Source organism: Dromiciops gliroides, chromosome 2 (genome assembly GCF_019393635.1).
Source record: "Dromiciops gliroides isolate mDroGli1 chromosome 2, mDroGli1.pri, whole genome shotgun sequence".
Classification (NCBI taxonomy): Eukaryota; Metazoa; Chordata; class Mammalia; order Microbiotheria; family Microbiotheriidae; genus Dromiciops; species Dromiciops gliroides.
Window position 1 is genome coordinate 609462058 of NC_057862.1, and position 22696 is coordinate 609484753.

A 22696-nucleotide genomic window follows, 5' to 3' on the forward strand; every position below is an offset into this window, starting at 1 on the left:
TGGGGATTTCCCCTTATCTGAGTTGCTCCATAAATATTAGGCAAAAAAAAAAAAAGCAACAACAACTCTGGGAACACATATTCCCCTAAGTGTGAGATGTGCCGGATAAGGCTGGTTTGTAAAACTCTATGAATATCAACCCTTTCAAATACCACTGGCCTGGGAGGGCCAAACATCAGGCTGCCTGGTGCAGAGCCACAGGTACCGTGTCTGTGTTGTGTTGGGCAAGGAAGAGCCCAGGGTTGGGGAGGAGAGTGCCAGAGGAGCAGCGGACCCTGGAGAATACGGAATGGCTACAGAACTTCATTAATCGCTCCCCCTTGCCAAGTAGAACATTAAGCCCTTGAGGATAAGAACCGTGGTTTTTTCTTTTGCCAAACACACAGTAGGCCCTTAATTAAATGCTCAAACTGGCTTAGAGAACTTTCTCTCCAAGGACTCAACCGTTCCATTCATTACTCCTAAGTAGGCCATGGGCCGATGACTTGAGAGACATTAGGAAGACATTTCCACTACCTACCTGCCATGATACCCCTAGGGTTCCACCATTAGAGGTAAGGCATCTAGGTGGTATGGGGGATAAAGGGCTGAGCCCAGGGATCTAATCTGGGCTCAGATAACTTACTGGCTGTGTGACCCTGGGCAAGTCTCTTAACCTCTGCTTGATTCAGTTTCCCCATGTGCAAAAAAAAGGGAATAATAATCGCACCTACCTCCCAGGGCTCTTGTGAGGGTCATAGGAGATAATTGGCACATAGTAGGTACTATATAAAATGCTAGCCATTATGTTTTTGTTTTGTTTTTTGTGGGGCAATGGAGGTTAAGTGGACTTACCCAGGGTAACACAGCTAGTAAGTGTCAAGTGTCTGAGGCCGGATTTGAAATCAGGTACTCCTGAATCCAGGGCCAGTGCTTTATCCACTGCACCACCTAGGTGCCCCGTAAATGCTAGCTATTATGATGATAGCTTTGGGTCTCCTGTTCTTACGATGAGGGGTCTTTCAGAATCTTCTATGGAAATCCTCACAACCCTGGCAGGGAAAATACCTTAAATCCTTGTTAATGAAAGGTTTACAAAGATCCTTCTTCCAGTCACTTCCTGGCTCTGTTAACCCTGAGCACGTCTGCTCACAAATCTGGGCCTCCTTCAGACTAGCGGACCTTCAGGGTTCTTTCCAGTTCTAAATCTAGGATACTTGAGCAATTCAACAAGTCTTGACTGTCTGTATACCTACAGGGTACCTAGCTCTGCCCAGTTCTGTTTGGGGCACTGTGGAGATAGAAGAACAAACCCTAACCTAGACTGGAACTTTTTTTTAAGTTTTTGGAGGCTGCACGGTTGGCTGAGAGGAGGAAGCGCAGGGGGCACCTGGGCTCAGGGCAGATCCCGGTCCCCACCCAGCAGCCGCCATGGGGAGGTGGCAGCACCAGAAGAATAAGATGTATATGATGTGCCAAATACACGCACTTATATGGCGGCAAGAAGCCTGATCTCCCCCAAGCAAATTTCTGTCACTTACCTTTGGATCACTGCAGTTTGTTGCTGAAGCCGTTTGAGTCTCCGTGTGCACCTGAACAGAGGCGCCTTTGAATTACTCAGTGCCGTGCCTTGGATAAAGAAGTATGGAACCAACCCCAGCAGCGGAGAGAAGCGGGATGCCAAGTCTCTGATCAAGCTGAACTTCACCAAGAACAATGAAGGTAAATAGCACTGTCCAGTGCTATTTATTATTATTTATTCACCGTCTATGTGCCAACAACTCCCATGTTGTGGCGATCAAGGCCACCGGCAACGTGTCCGCTTACAAGGCCGTGGACCAGCTGAACATCAAAACCAAGAACTCCAAAGACCTGTTGAGGGATGAGCCCTCTCTCCACCAGGACATCCTGACGCCGCAGGATCCCACGAACCTGGACAAGTCGAATGTGGCCAATTTCTATCACATCAAGCACAATCTAAGTCCTGGACCCAGACGAAGAGAAAAATCGGCAAGACCTGACTTACTTTGTGAAAAACAGCAATGCTGAGACCCGAGAGACCCTGCAGGAACTTTACAAAGATCCTGGTCACTATGATGAGGGATCCGGAGAAGCAGAAGGTGGACAAGCTGAACGCTGCTCATTATTCCACTGGGAAGGTCAGTGCCTCCTTCACATCCATGGCCCTGGTGCCGGAAAGGCCCCATGAAGTGGCCACCATTGATGATGACATTGTCCCGTATCAGTTTGTGATGCCAACAAGTGGGACCTCAACCTGGAGCTGCATGGTGACGACTCCAAAAACATGTGAAAACTTCATCAAACTCTGCAAAAAGAATGACTACAACGGGGAGATCTTCCACAGGTCAATTCGAAAATTTGTGATGAGAGGGGACCCCTCTGGCACAGGGACAGGGGATGAGCCCTACTGGGGGAAGCCCTTTAAAGATGAGTTCTGGCCCAACCTGTCGCACATAGGCCAAGACATCCTTAGCGTGGCCAACCCTGGACCCAACTGCAAAAAGTCCCAGTTTTTTTTAAATCACTTTTCGGTTGTGTGCTTACTTGGACAAGAAGCACACCATGTTGGGAAGGGTTGTTGGTAGCTTGGAGAATGTGGAGAGTGACCCCAAAACTGACCGACCTAAGGAGGAGATTCGAAATGAATCTTCCATGGTCTTTGTGAATCCATAAGAAGAGTCAGTTGCTCAGGTCACTGAAGAATGGGAGATGACCAGCCTGGAGGAGGAGACCCCCAAGGTGAAGGCCAAGGTGGCCCCATTAAAATCAGACAGTTCAAGGCCTCAGCCTTACTGTCATGGAGTGGGCAAATACATCTCCCCTGAAGCCACGAAGTGAGCTGCAGAGGAGGACCCCCCACCCCCACCCAGCGCCACCATGGCTGTCAAAAAGCAACCCAGTTGGGGCTTTGGGGACTTCAGCTCCTGCTGACTGCCTGGGATGCTCACTGGAGCCAGCACTTCAAGGCAAGCACCTGCCTTAGCTCCAGGGGGTGGGATTAGGGAAAGGTCTTTGTTTTTGTTTTTGGTTTTTTTGCGGGGCAATGAGGGTCAAGTGACTTGCCCAGGGCCACACAGCTACTAAGTATCAAGTGTCTTAGGGCGGATTTGAACTCAGGTCCTCCTGAATCCAGGGCCAGTGCTTTATCCACTGAGCCACCTAGCTGCCCCTGTTTTTGTTTTTGTTTTTAGGGAAAGGTCTTTGTAGAAGTGCCACCTCTAGAGGGGAGGGCACCAACAGAAGGGGGAGGTCATCCTGAAATAAAGCAGGCTGCTGGGTTTTTGTTTATTTGGGGGGTATATTGTATTGTTTTTGTTCAGTATTGTCTGACTCTTCATGATCCCATTTGGGGTTTTCTTGACAAAGATACTGCAGTGGTTTACCATATTCTTTTCCAGTCCATTTTATAGAGAAGGAAACTGAAGCAAACAGGGTCACACAGCTCATAAGTGTCTGAGGTCAGATTTGAACTTAGGTCTTCCTGACTCCAGGCCCAGCGCTCATTTAGCTGCCCATCTTTTGTTTTTACGTTTTCTTAAATTCCAATTATCCTCTGCCTCCCCTTCCCCTACCCAGAGAACCATTTCCTGAAGTAAAGAATAAAGAGAAAAAGCAATTCAGAAAAAAACAAACACCTAACCAACCCACTCACCAATTTTGAAGGTCTATTTCACAGCCACCTTCTCTGGGAGCTTGTATGTTCTACCCAAAGAGACAAAAGCAGTCACAATACAAGAAGTCTTCTGCAATGTGGAAGCCAGATGATTTGGATGGTCAGTAAACTGCATAGGAATTCAGAGAAGGAGGTGACCAAGGTCCCCCAGGAACCTTCCTCAAGGAGGGAGAGCAGACAGGACGGGGAGACACATAGGAGTGGAGGGGGAAGGTGCCAGGAGGACAATACAAACAAGGACTTGAAAGGAGGAGTGAGCACAGTCTGGATGGGGGAGAGGGAAACAGTGACCTGGGCAGGCTTTTAGGACTGGAAAAGGAAGGTGGGAGAGGTTTGGTGGGGTCTTCAGTGCCAGGCAGAAGAGCTACTAGGAATGAGCTCTCCACCCCATCTCCTGGCCTCAGGTTTCCCCTCATTCCTGCTCATCCTCTATACATCTGCCACAGTGGTTTTCCTAAAGCATATGTCTGACCACGTTACCCCCACCCTCCTTGCACGATAAACTCCAATGGCTGTCTCCAGGAGACAGCAGATTTTCCATTTGGCATTCAAAGATCTTCACAACGTGGTCCTTTCCTACTTTTCCATTTTCCTTCACACTTTACTCCTCTTCATGGACTCTGTTGAATTATAGAATGATACTAATGATAACAGCCAACATTTATATAGCTCTTAAAGGTTTGCAAAGTACTTTCCATGTATTGTCTCATTTAATTGTCACAAAATCCTGGGAGATTGGCATTATTATTATCCCCAGATGAGGAAACTGAGGCTGAGAGGGGTTAAATGACTGGTCCAATGTCACACAGCTACTAAGGCAAGGTTCAAACTCATGTCTTCCTGACTCCAGGTCCCCAACCCGATCCATGCTACTACCTAAGCTGCCTCACCTATTTGTTGTTCCTTGAATGTGACATTTCATCTTCTATCTCCTGTGCCTTGGCTTTGTTCTTTAGAGTTTGGGCAAACAAGACTCCCAGCTATGAAACATACTCATATATGTATGTAAATAGGTTATAACAACACGAACACATGTATCATCTCCATTTCAGAGGTGTGTGCCCATATTTACATATAGGTATGCATAAATAATACATAGGTATACAAACATACAGCCACACAGGTATACATGACTATACATGCATACATATATGTCTATGCAAACACACACCTTGATATACACATGCACACACATGTCTTTATAAACATATACATCTATACAAATACACATGAATATATACACACACCTATATAGCCAAGGGCCAGATGGTGGGTCGAGTCACCAAGCATTTATTAAGCACTCACCACTGTATCAGGCACTGTTCTGGGTTCGCACAGTAGCTGCTAGAGGAAATCAGAGAAAGGGAGAGATTGGAGCGGCCTGGGGAACCCAGGAGGGCTTCACAGACGAAGCTCTGGCTGTGTGTCTGCCATATTTGGAATAATCTCCCTCTTCGCCTCTTGGCTTCTTTCAAGATTCAGCTCCACTACCACCTTCTGAAGGAGGCCTTCCCTTCCCTGTGGTCCCTGAAGCCCCTGGAGCCTTCCCTTGAAGATTACCTTCCTTCTACCTTGCAGGTATCATGTATGCAGCTGTTTATTTACATATTGCCTCCTTCATTGGTATTTAAGCTCTTTGAGGGCAGGGATTGTTTTTGTGTTTTGACCTTTTGTCCTTTCTCTCGATCCTCTGGTGGTATTTAATAAATGCTTAATAAATAAATGAAGAGGGGCAGCTAGGTGTGGCAGTGGATAAAACACTGGCCTTGGAGTCAGGAGGACCTGAGTTCAAATCCAGCCTCAGACACTTGACACTTACTAGCTGTGTGACCCTGGGCAAGTCACTTAACCCCAATTGCTCACTAAAAAAAAAAAAAAAAGAAGAACAAAACAAATAAGTAAATGAAGCTAGGTAGTGAGGCAGATAGAGCACCAGGCCTGGAGTGTCAGGAAGACCTGGGTTCAGATCTGACCTCAGATACTTCTTAGCTGTGTGACCTTGGACAAGTCACTTCACCCTCTCTGCCTCAGTTTCCTCATCTGTAAAATGAGCTGGAGAAGGAAACGGTAAACCACTTCTGTATCTTTGCCAAGAAAACCCCAAATGGGGTCACGAAAAGTCGGACAAGACTGAAATGACTGAACAAAAACAAAGTAAATGCTTAATAAGTCCTTGTCAGCTGCCCAGGTAAGTGGTACCTAGAGTGGGCAGGGAGGGAGGATAATTCTAAAAAGGGAGGTCAGTGGGAGCCAGAGACACATTTTGCTGATTTGACAATTTTACCCAGGGCTGGGATTGCCCCACCCATGTCAATCAATCTCCATTTCTCCAGCAACCTACTATTTGCCCAACAGGATCAATCACTTCTTTAATCCCGAGCTCCTGGGCCCCTGACAGGTACTTACTTCTTCCATTGCCTTCCAGGTATTCTGGAAGGTGGAAATTATCATGGCCCAGCCTGGGCCTAAAGGAAAGCAGGAAGAGCAACTGAAATAACCGGGCCTCCCCGAAGGCCTTGGCTCTTCCTGGGATCCTGTGCTCTTGCATATACTGAGCTCAAGGTGATGTTATCTACCTGAATGGGGAAAGGAAGAGAGGAAGGATGGGGGAGGAGGCTTGGGGAAAGTTGCTCTTCGGGTGACACCACCATCACGGTCCTTGCTGGCTGGTCGGGCCATTGGCAGGCTGGGATCAGCTTCTGGTATTTCTTCAAGGCTGCCTTAAGGCCCACTGAAGAACCAGTTGAATCAACACCCCCAGATACACCCGGTCCTCTGCCCAGAGAGCTGCAGAGGGGGAGGGACTGAGGTTTCCTTTGCCTTCCCCAAAGCTAGGAGACTGGGTGGGTGGGGGAAGCCCCCCACCTGTTTTTAAAGTGGAAAAAAAAACAAACCACTCAACAGAAACAAAGATAAGCAGCAAACATGCCGTGACCCAGTGGCTTGTGTGTGTGTGTGTGTGTGTGTGTGTGTGTGTGTGTGTGTGTGTGTGTGTGTTTTAAAGAATGCTTGTGTCAGGAGCCTTATGTAATGCTGGGGAACTGCTTGCAGGCTGAAAACCACAACGAGTAACCAGAGCTCCGGCCTGGCCACAAGAAGGGGAAAGAAGGGAAAATGTCAACCCCATTCAGTGGGTCCCCCCACTCCAGCCACAAACAGCCCTGTGACGGTACAACTGTTACTGCCTCCCAGTCCAGCTTGGCTTAACCCCTTGTGGGTCTTGGCGAGCTGCTGGCAGCTTTCTTAGACCCCCTGGCAGGGCCAGTAGAGGGAGAGTGGGAGGGGGGTATGGAAGTGGTCTCTGACAGCCCCGCCTTGCCTTTCCTATGGTTATAACCATTCGCCCCCACTTAGGGCTACTCTGTCTGGGCCAGGCAGGCCCGTTCTAACCAAAATCAGCGACATAACCCTTTATATCTTTCTCAGATTCTTCTTGACTCTCCCTCCTTCCCCTCACCCCAAGTACTTTCCCAATCCATTATTTCATTTAAAAATAATTCCTGCAGGGACAAAGCCTGAGAGTACCTCTCTCAGGTTCAAGTGCAAATTCCTGAGGCCGGCTGTGAGATCCGGGCTTCTACCCTCTCCATATTACCTCCTGTGATCTGTCCATTTCAGCCAAATTTGCCTCCTTACCATCCTCCATAGAGTCCATGCTCACGCTGGCCTACCCTGTCCACTGTCACCCACCTTTTGTTGGCCTGCCCAGATCTTGTACTGAAATGAGGGTCCCTCTCCCCTCTGAAGCCCTCCTTGGCTGCTTCAATCCACACTAATAGCTTCCTTCTCTGACCTCCGATAACAGATACTATCTGAAGCCCACCGTCTGGCACTTGACTGTATCCTGTTATATTATTCCTGTTCTGTAGGTGTGAATCTTAACTTCCCTCCTCCCCCCAAACTCCAAAAATCAGTGACAGAATCTACTAAAAACACACACACACACACACACACACACACACACACAGATACTTATGTAGCACCTCAAGTTTGGCAAAACACTTTAAACAGGATATCCCAAAAGTCTTACTGCAGCTTTAAAGGATTAAAAGCTTAAAACTGCACTAAGACTTTTGGGACACCCAGAATAATGGGGGGGCAGGTTAGGGCAAAAGTCACGCTGCTTTAATAACATTTTGGAAATTATTTTTTCTTTATGTCTCACCATTTAAAATTTGAGTTTTCACACATAATGTAAATTCTTTTCCTGTTTATACTGTATACGATGCTATGGTATTATAAATGAAAAACAGAAAACAAAGGAGTTGTTCCATATTGAAACCCTTTTGTGACTTTTGGCCCACCTTTTATTATCTCGTTTGAGTTTCACCAGGTGTTCTCTACTAATTTCTTTTGTTTTGTTTTTGTTTTTGGTTAGGCAATTGGGGTTAAATGACTTGCCCAGGGTCACACAGCTAATGCGTTGTCAAGTGTCTGAGGTTGGATTTGAACTCAGGTCCTCCTGACTCCAGGGCTGGCGTTCTATCCACTGTGCCACCTAGCTGCCCCTTACTAATTTCAAAATCAAATCATTTTATAGCCCAGGAACCTGAGGATCAGAAAGCTTTTGTGATTTGTCCATGGGCACACAGCTGGTAAATGCTGGAGGTGGGATTCCAACTCAGATCTTTCTGACTATAAGTTAAAGATACTTGCATGACCGCTCCTTGTGCTATCCTAGGGACAACTAGATGACACATTGGAGAGAGTGTTGGGACCAGAGTCAGGAAGTCCTAAATTCAAATCCAGCCTCAGACACTTAGCAGCTGTGTGGTAAGTCATTTTAACCTCTGTCTGCCCCAGCTTCCTCGATTGTAAAATGGAGATGATAAGAGCACCCACCTTCCAGAGTTGTGAGGATCCAATGAAATAATATTTGTAAAGCACTTAGTTGCAAATAGTAAGCGATTAATAAATGCTTATTTCCTTCCTTACCATTCTTATGATTTTCTATCATTCATCTCCCTTACAGGTCTGGGTCTGCAATAGATACTCAATAAAAATTTTTAAAATACTGAGGTAGATGGGCCAAGGCTTCACCCTCCCCCCCCCCCCCCCCCCCCCCCCCGCCCCCGCCCCCGCCCCAGTTTACAGATGGGAAAAATGAATCTTATAGAGGAAGAAGGGTTTTGCCCAAAGTCAAAGCCAGGTGTATCAAAATCAGGCCAAAAACCCCACACCTTCTGTCTTTCAGCCTGAGCCCCCTAAGTAGCTGAGCTGGCTTCCTACATTTTTATCGCTGTGGCCAGAAGCTTTTGGACAGTGGGAAACAATCTGGGCTTCACCAAAAAAACCCATGCTGACAAACTCAGACTATCTAGCCCTGCCATCTAACATCTTATCAGAGTATTAGATGTATTCTAGTATCTGTACCCAGAAAGAAGAGTCAGCTGGGCGTGTTAAGGTGTTGGGTGACTTTGAGTCAGAGGGAGGGAGGGAGGGAGAGAGAGAATGAATGAATGAATGAATGAATAAAATTGAGCTCAGTTGTGATCCGTGACAAGCCAAGGAGCTGTTTACTGCTTGGTGGGGAGGTGCCGATTGGAAAGGATGCCCTGGCCTTCATAATTAAAACACACAAAAAAGGCTAAATAGTGGTTATTCGATTGTTTCTGAATGACACTGCCAGTTAATGGTAGCTCTCTCTAGCAGTGAGTAGAGATCTGGGATGCCCACTCAAGGCTGATCTCTGCCCTTCTGTCTCTAATCCTCACCTATTATCAGGACTCAAATTTGTTCTTCCCCACTACACACACATACCATTCCCTTCTATGCTTCTTTTCCTTCATCTCCCCTCCCTTCCCCACTTGGCAATCTGGGTTAAGTGAGTTGCCCAGGATCACACATCCAGTATGTGTCTTAGGTGGGATTTGAACTCAAGTTCTCCAGACTTCAGACCATCCCTTTCTTAAAAATTACTCCAGCCCATTCTGAAGGCTCCTTCCCTTTGAACTCTAGATGAATTCTAGAGTTCAGTCAGTATTCAGCCTCCCTCAGAGTTGAGACTGGGGAGGAGCTGATGGAATGCCAGGAGACTGGATAGGGCCTGCTGCCTTTCTTTCATTTTCTTTTTTTGAAAAAGCACTTTCTTCTTTTCCAGGCTTTAGCCAAGGCTAGAAGGACTGAGGTGCCTTTATTTCCTCAGGTGCATTAGGGCCAGGGCGCGAGGGTAGGGATGGAGGTCAGACAGAAGTGAGAAAACCTTCCCAGTGACTTATATTTCTTGACTCATTGTGCATGGTGGGGTGGGGCTAAGGGGTCATAGAGCACCCTGAGCCTTCTGGCATTCAGCTGAGGGGGTGAGGAAGGTGGAGGCAGAAACTTGCTCTAAACTGCCTCACAAGCAAAGGTCCTCTCTGGGATCACCAGATAAGTGATTTAGAATCTAATGGCATCTTCCAACCCCTTCATCTTCTAGATGAGGAACCGAGACCCAGAGAGTCTAAGTGAGCTTCCAAGTCACACCGCTGGGATTTGAACACTGAACTCTTTCCAGCATGGATGAACGATAAACGGGGTGAGCTCACTTTCAGTTGTGTAGGCCTTATGCCCCAAATAACTGTGTTTTTGTGTGTTTCTTTTTTGTTTGGGGGGCAGAGGGGTGGAACAGTATGTGTATAAAGGTGAGCATTGGTGCTTACTGAGTGTCTATGGGTGTCTGGAAATGGGTAATGTCTATATGAGGCTCCTGTGAGTGTAAAAGAAAAACATTCACTATCAAGGTGGAAACCCCCAAATAGAAGGCAGGGCCAGCAATCGGGAATTAGTAAACCAGACTATCTATCTATCTATCTATCTATCTATCTATCTATCTATCTATCTATCTATCTATCTATTCATTCATTTATTCATTTATTTATTCATTCATTCATTTATTTATTTATTTATCTATCTATCTATTCATTTATTTATTTATTTTTGCGGGGCAATGAGGGTTAAGTGACTTGCCCAGGGTCACACAGCTACCAGACAATTTAGATAACATGGGAGACGAGCATGCCACCATCTTTACCCAAGCCTGAGGAAGGGCAGCAGGTGAGCTAGCCTGAGAGCTGACACAAGACAAGTATGGCCGTTTTTCTTTCTGGGACCAACACTTTGGGGGAGGATGTATCGATTTGTTTTTTTTCCTTTTATGTATGTAAAACACTCTTAGAAATCATGTTCTGCTCTCTAAACCCAGGGGAGGTGTGAGACTTGATAGAACCCTGGATCTGGGGCCAGAAGAGCTGGGGTAATCATGCACTAGCTGTACAAGTCTCATAGAAACATTTGACCTCTGTGGGCCTCAGTTTCCCCATCAGTAAGTAACATGGGGAAGGTGCACTAGATCTCAGAGGCACCATCTTTCCTCTGGGCTGCTCAAGCTGTGGCCCTTTATACTGCCCTGAGAGAGGCAACGAACTTGATCATCAGCTGTGTTTTCAGCCATAAAATCCTAGTTTTCTCTTAACACAATTGGAAGGAGAAATCCACATGCTGTGGTTTATTCTCAGCCCTTTTCCAATCAGTTTGCTTCCTGTGCCACCTGAACCTCGGTATCATTTCTGTTATCTACAAACATACTCAGTCTCCAATGGGGGAGTCTCAAATTCCTGACTACTTCCCCAGAGGAAAATGTAAGGTCAGTTCCTAACACTGGGCTCTTACTTCTGCCCACCAGCACCTGGCCAATCTTCCTGAAGCCTGGGTCATGGCATTTCCTTGGCCAAGAAGACCCCCATCATCTAGTAATGTGTCCTCGACTGCTGCCAAAATGATCTTTTATTAAGTTTGTTGGTGTCACTCCCCAGCTCAGAAACTTTCAATGACTCCCCATTGCCTCTGAGATAAAATGCAAACTCTGTAGCCTAGCATTTAAGGCTCTCCACAATTTGACTTCCCACCTGTTAACTCTTGCCCAGACTTAACACTCTGACACCCAGATGTTCTCTTCTTATCCATGTTCCACCCATGTGTCACCTTACCTTGGAGCCTTTCCTATTCCCACAACAATCCACTTGTTAGCCCTCTCTCCATCCTCAGTTTTCTATGTTTTATATTTATGTACGTTTTTTTCCTCCAACAGAAGATAAGCTTATCAAGGGCACAGAGTGTTTCATTCTTTTTTTATTCTAGCCTAATGGTTTTATTATAGTAATATAGTTAATAAAATATATATACCATATAAAAGAGAATATTATATGTTGTAATTGGACTTACATATTACATGATGGAAAACATAATATTATATAGAAGTATAACATTGTGATATATAATATACTATCTAGTCATGTAGTTAATAAAAAGATATATCAAAGATAGAATATTATGTGTTATATGGACTTATATGATACATTATAGAATATAAAAGCATAATGATATATAATATAGAAGTATAACACTGTGATATATCATATATAACATACTATCTAGTAATATATTTAAGGGGCAGCTAGGTGGCGTAGTGGATAGAGCACTGGCCCTGGAGTCAGGAGGACCTGAGTTCAAATGCGGCCTCAGACCTTAACACTTACTAGCTGTGTGACCCTGGGCAAGTCACTTAACCCCAATTGCCTCACCAAGAAAACTAAAATATATATATATAGTTAATAAAATGATTGAATTGGAGGGTAAAGACCCAGAACCTGGCCTAGCCTGGCATTCAAGGCCCTGACCTCAACACATAACTTCTCTGACCTTATCTTGTATCACACCACTCCTTCATTTCATTCAACAGAGGCCTATTATGTGGAAAACTCCAGGCTAGGCTTGAGAAGATGAGAGAAAAAAGACCTTTCTCCAAAGAAGCAAAATATAAGTAACATCAGATAGGACACTCTCCTCACTGCTGCTGCACATATAACGCGTTCAGAGTATTCAGTAGATGTATCTAGCTGCTTAAAGTGATGCTCCCATTCACCTTCACTCCTTTGCTGGCCCACACTGGTACCCCAGGCTGCAATCTGCACCCCACCCCCCACTTCTCCACTTACCTGAATCCTGCTCATCCTTCAAGGCTCAGCTGAGGCCTCACACCTCCATGAAAAGATCCGTGATCACTCTAGCCCACATCTTTCCTTTCTTGCCCTAGTCCTATCGACCCTTATCTTATATTGTTCATTATTGTTTCATGTGTGAGTCGTGACCGTAGGCTTCTGGAGGACATGGACTCTGGTATTACCCATAGGCCTATGTCATGGTAGAAATCAACTCTAGGTCTAGGAGCCTTTGATTCTATGATGGATGAGAGTGAGAGCTATCATTTCCACTCCTTTTGGTTTTCATTAACATTTTTGTTCAATGAATAAGCATTTATTTTCTCTTTTCCCAGCAAAAGGAAAACAAAACCCTTATAATGAATATGCATATTTAAGCAAATCAAATTCCCACGCTGGCCTTATCAGTAAGGGTATGCCTCAATCTGCACCGAGGTGAGTAGCATGCTTCATCATTGCTTTTCTGAAATCCTGGTTGGTCCCAGCATAATTTCTGCTCCTTTTCGAGGTGAGCCAAAGGCCCCCATTTGCTTCTAGTCTAGAGAAATGGCCTCATTTTCTCCTTCCCTTGGAGTAAGGACAGCATGGGGTGAGGGTGGGGGGTAGAGGGAAGAGAAGGATTAAAGGCATTTTTAATGACAGGGTGGGGCAGGACTGACTGAGTGCTTGCTGGAAGTTGGGCTGGTTGGCCGAGGCCTGAAACTGATAGCAAGAAGGGTTCTCTTTTTCCTTCCTTGACCAGTCCAGGCATCATGGGAAGTCCCAGTGGTGGAGCAAACCTTTGGAGTGCTGTGCAGTGGCTGCCCAGGAAAGTGCCTATGGGGTCAAGGCCTGGCTTAGCAGGCTTAGGAAGATGTGATTCATTGTAGATGCCTAGCAGCCTTCAAAGACCCCTTGCACTATACCCCACTGGCTGAGTTTGATGAAACAGCTGCTTGTAGATTTGCATTTAGTTTGATTATAATCTGCTTGTACCTCTAGGGGCCTGCATGGTTCGTTCTGAACTACTGTGCTGAGGTGGTTTCCAAGGATAAATGCTAAATTATTTCTCATTTCTCAACTTCATTCTTTCTCCCCTTTGCATCAACCCTGAAAGAATGCCTAGAGGGGGTGGGCAAGTAATGGAGGGAAACCTGCCCTGTAAGCCAGTCAAGGCCAACCCCCTTCAAAATTGTGAGAGTGAAATCAGTCACATCCTGACCCATTCTGTCCCTTCCCCCCACCATTCCCCTCCCTTCTACCCTCTCCCCACTTCCTTACTCCTGCTTCATTCATACCAAGAAGCCAGTGGCTAGTAGACCAAAATGTGACTCATTCCTGGGGTCAGAGTCTAAAGCTAGGCTGCAGGGGTTCTTCACCTAGAGTCCATGAATTTAAAATACTTTTTGTTACCTACATTTCAATATAACTAATTTCCTTTTCAAATTTTATTCAATTTAAAATGTTCTGAGAAAGGGGGTCCCTGGTCTCTATCAGACGGTTGTCAAAGGAATCTATAACACACAAAAAAGTTAAGAATGCCTGACCTAAAGGGATTGAGCTCTGAGCAGAGTTTCAGGCATGTTGAGAAGGATGGAGAAATGACACCAATGGAGAGATGATAACATATAGGCTTGGTTGACTGCTCTGGAGGAGGTCTCTACAAATCTTGACCTTTCTGAATCCTTTCCTTGTCTGAAAGTGCTCTTACTAATTAGCCCCTTTAGATTTTCTTTCCAGAGATTTTTGTAAGTTAACTCTGAGATCTCTGCACCTGTCCCAAAGTAGCTTTGCTATAATCATTTGACCATTATAAGTGAGACTCCCTTGAGTGACAACCGATGAAAACTATCATAAAAGGCAGCTGGGGTCAGCTAGATGGTGCAGTGGATAGAGCACCGGCCCTGGAGTCAGGAGTACCTGAGTTCAAATCCAGCCTCAGACACTTAACACTTACTAGCTGTGTGACCCTGGGCAAGTCACTTAACCCCAATTGCCTCACTAAAAAACAAAACAAAACAAAACAAAAAATAAAAGGCAGCTAAACTCATATTGATTGAAATAAATAGTCTTTGCCCCAGAAAACAGAGGATGAAAAACATTTCTCTTCCTGACATAGAAGTGGGGAGACTACAGGTATGGAGTGTCCCATATGCTATGGAATGTGGTTGATTTATTTGTTTGTCTTGTTTGTTTGTTTGTTTGTTTTTGTAGGGCAATGAGGGTTAAGTGACTTGCCCAAGGTCACACAGCTAGTAAGTGTCAAGTGTCTGAGGCTGGATTTGAACTCAGGTCCTCCTGAATCCAAGGCCAGTGCTCTATCCACTGCGCCACCTAGCCACCCCCGATTTATTTGTTTTGATAACTTCTTTTTCACTGTTACAGGGGAGGGTACAGTGGAAATGAGGTAGATTGGGAAATGACTGATATTTTAAAAGGAAAGGGAAGGAAGGAGGAAAGAAAGGAGAAAGAACAATCTGATTTAGGGCAAAGTACTTTTAAGAGTTTGAGCCTCAGTTTCCTTATCTGGAAGTGGATGATATATAGGGTCCTTTCTAACTTAACATTCTGTGGTTTTAAGGGACACCAGTCTACACCATGAGGCAGTATGGGTACAGGTGAAAGCTGTCATCAGAATAAGATCTATACCCTGGGAAAGACCAGAATGTGTGTGTGTGTGTGTGTGTGTGTGTGTGTGTTTTGGGGTTTGAGGGAAGAGGAGTCACTAAAAACCACATTCCAAAACCGTTTGATCACAACTGCAAACGTGATCACAGCTTTACTCACCAATGTTTGGTTGCCTTGATGAGCAAATGGAGATATGAGGAGTGTTCCCCTCACCCCTCCTGCAGCCTGCAGGTGCTTGTCCCTGACCACGGAAGCTAAGCTTTGCAGGCTGGGCCTGGCTCCAGGTGGGCTGTATCCAGAGACACTTAGGGGTATGGCATGCTGATGGGGAGCTAACTCCTGAGAATGTCACAAGCCTGAGGAGTATTCAGCTTGTAGGGTACCTGGCAAGACAGGCATTCCCAACAATGCAGCGCAGCAACTGCTGGAGACTATAGCAATGATAATAAATGACCATCCCTCACAGTCTTTTTTTGGCCTAGACCTGTGACTTCACTGGGCCAGGGAAAAGAATAGTAAAGTAAGGAAACTCCCTCTGCCAATGCAGATTGGCACTTGTTCTGAGGCATTAAGAAATTAAGTGCCTTGCTCAGGGTTACATAGCTAGTAGGTGTCAGAGGTGAGACTTGAACTCAGGGTCTTCCAGACTTGGAGGTGGCTTTCTCTTCACTGCTCCAAGCTGCCTCTGAACTCAGAAAGTGTTTTATACTCTACCTAGTTCTTTCATTTGATCCTCACACTGACCCTGTGAGGTAGACAGGGCAGGTATTTCTGAATCCTGTTGTAGTGGAGAAAGCTCAGGCTTTGGAGTCAGAGTTTTGGCCTTGAATCTTGGCCTTAGACAACTGAATCACTTTTCCTTTTGGGTGCTCATTTTCACCATCTGTTAAATGAGGGCTTTGGATCTCTAAGGTCCCTCGTAGCTCTAAATCAATGATCCCAGAGCCTGTAAGCGCCTTAAGGACAGGGACTCTTTCTGGGTTTTTATGTCCCAGAACAGTACCTGGCACATAACTAACACATGACTATTGAATGAATGAATGACTCCCACAAACTATACTAGTACCCAACATATAGGAGGCTCTTAAAATGTTGTTGTTTGTCCTTTGTTTTCAAAGAGGACCAGTGACATCACAGATGGTGTCTTGACTCATGGGTGAATTAGATTTAAGTGAGGCATAGTTGCACAAAGTCATCAGCCTCACTCTCTCTTCCAGAGTCATCTAAGTCCAGTGGCAAGACAAAAGTCAGGATCACTGGCAATGACCTGGGATGCACTGGATGATCTCGGTGTTTTTGATGTCTGACTAAGCGTTAAGTGCTCTGTAGCACCTGTGTCAGCTACCTTCAAGGTCATTGGAACAAATTGTTCTTATTGGCCCATTCTGCAGAGGGAAATCTTCATGTGCTTGGGGTAAACACCTACCCTCAGCCTAGTTTAGACCCTCTACAGAGATGGCTTTTTGGGGCATGGCCATTACCTATGCTATGGCTTCTTGAAGCCACAGGTAAGAATTGCGTGAAAGGTGGATGAGCAGCCCTCAGAAGGGCTCAGCCAGCCCTCACAGCAGAGGTGCTAGTCCTCCCTGAACACCCATACATCCTTTTTGTTTTTTGTTTTTTTTTTTTGTCATTTTTTTTTTTTGTGAGGCAATTGGGGGTTAAGTGACTTGCCCAGGGTCACACAGCTAGTAAGTGTTAAGTATCTGAGGCTGGATTTGAACTCAGGTACTCCTGAATCCAGGGCCGGTGCTTTACCACTGCGCCATCTAGCTGCCCCTGCCCCACATCCTTCTTAACACATACTTGTTGAGTGAATGAATGATTCTCTGTTTTGACCCTATTCTATAAAAGGCCTAAGAGATCAAGTGATTTGCCCAAGATTATACGTGCCAGCTAGTGGCAGAACCAAGATTTAAGCTCAGGTTGTTAAATTTCCTGCCAGTCAGAAAAGCCAGTGTGATCTTTTTGGGGGGTTGGGGGCGGGGCGGTAATGAGGATTAATTGACTTGCCCAGGGTTACACAGCTATTAAGTGTCAAGTGTCTGAGGTCAGATTTGAACTCAGGTCCTCCTGAATCCAGGGCCGGGGCTTTATCCACTGAGCCACCTAGCTGCCCCAGCCAATGTGATCTTCAGTGAACCTTGAGAAGTTGTTTGGTGTCCAGAATTAAGTTAGTCCCACAGTACTCGGCCCTGTTTGGACCACATCTGGTTTGGATGCTGGATTTTAGAAAGGAGATGGACAGGAGGAAGAGTGTCTAGAGAAGGCCAAACAAGATGGGGTGAAGAATGGAGACCATGCCCTACCAGTCATAATTGGGAAAAAATAGAAATATTTAGGCTTGGAGGGACATAATAGTTGACCTCAAATATTGGAAAGGTTATAGAATGGAATCAACCAATGAATCAACAAGCATCTATTAAGTGCCTACTATGTGTTACGCATCCTATGAAGTATGAAGTGCTGGGAATACAAAGAAAGGCAAAAACAGTCTGTCCTCAAGAGGTTGACATTCCAATGTCAAAGAGGCTATTTACAGAGTAAATGAAATATAGCTTTAGAGGAGAAAGAAGAATAATTTGTTTTGTTCTGCTTGGCCCCACAGGAAAGTATTAGATAGAAGGTGAAAGGAGGCACATTTTGGCTCCTGTTATTAAAGTTCTTTCCAGCAGAATGAACTACCTGGGGAGTTAGTGGGGTCCTACTCCCTAACCCTCATTGGGAATGTAATAGAAGGTATTATTGGGGAGGTACGGGATGGCCTTGGATTCTGTGATTCTGGCTAGACACAAAGAAAGCTCCATCTACCCATGAACTCTTCACACGGTGGGTGCCAAGCCCCTCTGACCTTGGGCAATTTCCCAGCACCAACCATCTTGAGATTAAAGCTATCTTTGAAGGGCAGACCCTATTCTTGGAGGATCCTGCCAGGCCTGGCCCTCATCCAAACCCTGCTACCTTCCTCCCTGGCCCCCTAGACATACGCACACACACACACATACATTTCCTGGAGTGGCCTCAAAGATCCCCTGGCAGTTGGTTCCCTTATCCTCGGCTTCCTGTTTGGGCTTCATCGAGGTTTGGCCGTTTCAACAGCTGAATTGAGGCTGTGTGAGAGAGGAAAGAACCCTATGGCTGGGAGGGTCATCAAAAGTGAACTGGGAAAGCAGTGAGTGCCCTTGGGGTTGAGTGAGGAATCCTTGAGAGATGATCTAAGCCCATTCCTTCTCAGGGCCAGACCATTCCATAGGCACTCAGAAGAGGAGAAGATTATGTGTTTATCTATGGATCGTGGTAGCCCAGGGATAGTGAGATCATCAGAAAGGGAAGAAAACCAGTTCTATCTCCTCATCTCCTGCTTCACTTCCCTCCAGTTAGGCCACTCCAATCTCCTCAATATCCCTTCTCTCCTCCCTCCAGGCCCAGGCTCAGGGTATTGCCCTGCCTGGAATGCCCTTGTCAACTATTGCATTCTTCAAGGTCCAGCTAAAGTCCCACCTCCTTGGTGACATCAGCTCCAGAAGCCAGATCTCTCTTGGCTTCTTCCTTGGATTCTTACAAAGGGACCCGGGACACTGAACTGATTCTTCCCCAGTTGTTTTCTACATGTGGGTCTTTTCTATAGTAGGAATGGGGAGGGCGGGTTCCATGGCCTTGTCTTTTTTTCCTGCAGCACAGAACCAAATACATATCAGTAATCACTGGCTGGTGAGTGGAATTTGGCTTTGCAATCAAAGATCTGAGGTGATTTGGGGACCCCCTAGGCTTTTTTTTCAGGAGCTCATCGTGCCTTCTTTCTCCCATCCCAGGTATTCCTTCCAAATGGCTGCATGGCTGAATTTACTGATGATAAGGGGAGGTTGACAGTCTGTGCAGAGTCCCAGGTAGGAGAATCATGAAATCAGCCCAGCAGGAGTTGAGCAGAGCCTAAGGTCATTCATACATGGCAAACTCAGGAGTGAGAGAGAGAGAGAGACGGACAGACAGACACAGAGTTGTAGAGGTCCACAGGGATAGGGAAGGGGCCCAATCCCCCCATCCCTAAATACATCATCGATCTGGTTGCTAATGAGGAAAATTCTTCCATTATTCCTTTGCTTAAGATTTTATCCCCAAGAAGAATCATCTATTAAACCTTATCAGTCACATGTCAGTGCCAATGTGGTTCATGAAGAGATGGGGAATGAGAGTCGAAACTGGGGGAGTCACCTCAGAGGAAAAAAAGTGGGGAATGTTATCAAGGGGATTCTGGTTCAGATCCATGCTGAACTCAGAAGTCTCTAAGACGTCTTCACATCCTGTTTGGGACCTGTGAAGGACCTGAACAGATCAGGGTGATATCATAGGTCTAATCTGCCTGGATTTCATCAAGGCATTTGATAGAATATTTCACGCTGTCCTTGAAGACAAGAAGGAAAAATATGGGCTGGATGATATAGTTAGGTGAGTTTCCATCTGATAGAATTGCTGAACTCAGAGCAGTTCTGAATAGATTTGTGTCAGCCTGAAGAGAGGTGGCCAGTGGATAACAGAGGGCCCTGTCTTTGGCCCTCTTCTGTTCTACACATTTTGTGTGTGTGTGTGAGGCAATTGGGGTTAAGTGACTTGCCCAGGGTCACACAGCTAGTAAGTGTCAAGTGTCTGAGGCCGGACTTGAACTCAGGTCCTCCTGACTCCAGACTGGTGCTCTATCCACTGCGTTGTTCTACACATTTTAAAAATCAGTATTTTAGTTGAAGACATGACATCCTTGTAAAATTTGGGGATATTGCCATATTGGAAGAGATAGCTCAGATATTAGATGGCAGAATTGAGATCCAAAAAGATCTTAATAGGCTGGAACTAGGAGCCAAATCCAATAAAGATACAACTAAATGTAAAATACCTGCACTTGGGGGCCAAAAAAATCAATGGCACATGGATAGGATGTGGGAGGTATAACTAAACATTAGTTAAAATGAAAGGGAATTGGAGGTTCAGGTTGTATGTGAGTCAACAGTGTGATAGAGAAGCTAGAATATCTTACTGTTTTTTTTTTTTTTTTTGTGGGGCAATGGGGGTTAAGTGACTTGCCCAGGGTCACACAGCTAGTAAGTGTCAAGGGTCTGAGGCCGGATTTGAACTCAGGTCCTCCTGAATCCAGGGCCGGTGCTCTATCCACTGCTCCGCCTAGCTGCCCCCCATATCTTACTGTTTTAACAAAAAAGTGGTGGAGTCCACTGGATGGACTACATCTGAAGTGTCGTGTTCAGTTCTGGGGATCACATTCAGAAGAACATTGCTGACAAGTTGAAGATGCCGAGGAAGATGACTAAATGAGGGAAAGGATGTAGAGACCGTGACACATTGTGTGTCTTCCTATCCCCAACCCCCTACTTCAGTTGAAGATGTGGGGATATTTAGCTTGAAGAAATGAAGGCTGCGATAGTGGAGGAGAAAAGAGGATAAAATGACTATCTTCACCTATTTGGAAGGTTATTGGTAGAAGATTATACTTATCTTCCTGAACAGAAAGGGAAGAAATAAGAACCATGAACAAAAGTTACAAAGGGGCAGACTCTAGCTCCTTCATCATTGGAAAGAAAATACTTCCTAACAATTATGCCTATCTATTTTTATTTTTGTTTATTTTATTTAAAAAAATTTTTTTAGTGAGGAAATTGGGGTTAAGTGACTTGCCCAGGGTCACACAGCTAGTGTTAAGTGTCTGAGGCTGGATTTGAACTCAGATCCTCCTGACTCCAGGGCTGGTGCTCTATCCACTGAGCCACTTAGTTGCCCCAATTATGCCTATCTAAAAGCAAAGCAGCCTTCTTCTTCCAGAGGCTCTTCAGGGGAGGTGGAGGTCTTTTAGGGAATGTCTGGATAGTAACTTATTGGGGAAGCTCAGAGACGATTCTTATTCAGAGATCAGTTGGACTGGGTATTCTCTGAGGTCCCACCTAATTCTGAGGTTCAATACTTTTATGAGGAGTTTTTCCATTAACTTTGCCAACTTTGCTAAGTTCACAGTCTCACCAAGACAAGTATCTTAATGGCCTGGTAGACATCTGTTCCCTAACTCACTCTGAGCAGTGTACTTTGAGTCATCCTGATGTTTGATCCAGGGTGGGGACTCCCCTTTAGAAGGATGGGATTGGTATTGGGGTTGGGCAGAGAGGAGAGGACATTAGGACAGGGGCATCACATTCTCCCTGCTCCCCTCCAACTAATCAAATAGCTTCCTGCCCCCTGTCTCTTTCACCCGCTCTTTATCTTCTCCCTAAGCCAGTAAATTGGGTGTTCCCCAAGATTCTGTCCTTTGGACCGTCTCTCTCACTGCACTTTCTTCCTTGGCAAACTCATTTATTCCTGTGGCTTCAACCCAGCCTCTATTAGGATGACTCCCAAATAGTTATCTTCTTTTCTTGACCCTACCTCTGGGTTCTAGAACCATGTCATTCAGTCAGTCAACCAACAAGCATTTATTAAGTGCTTATTATATATCAAATGAGTGCTGGAGATATAGGCCACAGCAGCAGCCCTGTTCTCAGGGAGCTCAAATTCTAATGGAGGAAACAGTATTCAAACAACTATGTAGAGACAAGGTATAGATGTTGTCAGTGAGAAGGAAGGTACCAGAAGTATTGGGGGGCAGGGGTGGGGCAGGGTGAACCAGAAAGGGATGATCAGAGATGTCTCTGGCCATAACTAATTTCTGGTAAGGATTTCATCTATTTTCTCTTTTTCTTTTTTTTTTTTTTGTGAGACAATTGGGGTTAAGTGACTTGTCCAGGGTCACACAGCTAGTAAGTGTTAAGTGTTTGAGGCCGGATTTGAACTCAGGTACTCCTGACTCCAGGGCTGGTACTCTGTCTACTGTGCCACCTAGCTGCCCCTGATTTCATCTATTTTCTACCCATGCCATGAGGTCACGGACTGGGGGGTGGGTTGGGTGGTGAACAGAATCCTCTTGTATTTGGAGAATCAGACGACTTCATAGAGAAGTTGAGTTTTGAAGGATGGGAAGAATTTAGATAGATCTAGGTCATCAAAAAAAAGGAAAAGTAGGGCTCTCCATACCCATTTAGGAAGCCAGGGGACTTTGTCAAGGTCTGGGAGAAAGGCCCCCAAGGTAACCCCCTACCCTGACCCTTTGAACCCTGGGCAGCTCTAGCTTTTTGTTTATTCTCACCCCATTAAAGGGAAAGAGAAATGGAGACTGAGGGAAGAGTCACACCTGGGAGGGTCAGTGACAGGCTTCGGCCTGGGCCTGACCCTCCCACCTCCGGCAGGGTGGGGAAAACAGAAGCACAATTTATATCCCCTGATCTAACTGAACCCAACTCACAGCCTCTCTCAGGAAAGACTTGAAGGATTCATTGCTCCCTGGCCCCAGGTCCCCTGCATGTGTGTTTTGGGGGGTTAGAGAGGCTTGTTATGGAGTGGGAAGGGG

General features: G+C 45.6%; 1 pseudogene; it reads left to right on the top strand.

The window, feature by feature from the left end:
• The first annotated feature begins 1410 nt into the window (after positions 1 to 1410).
• On the top strand, positions 1411 to 3002 carry LOC122744459 (annotated as a pseudogene).
• The last annotated feature ends 19694 nt before the right edge of the window (positions 3003 to 22696 follow it).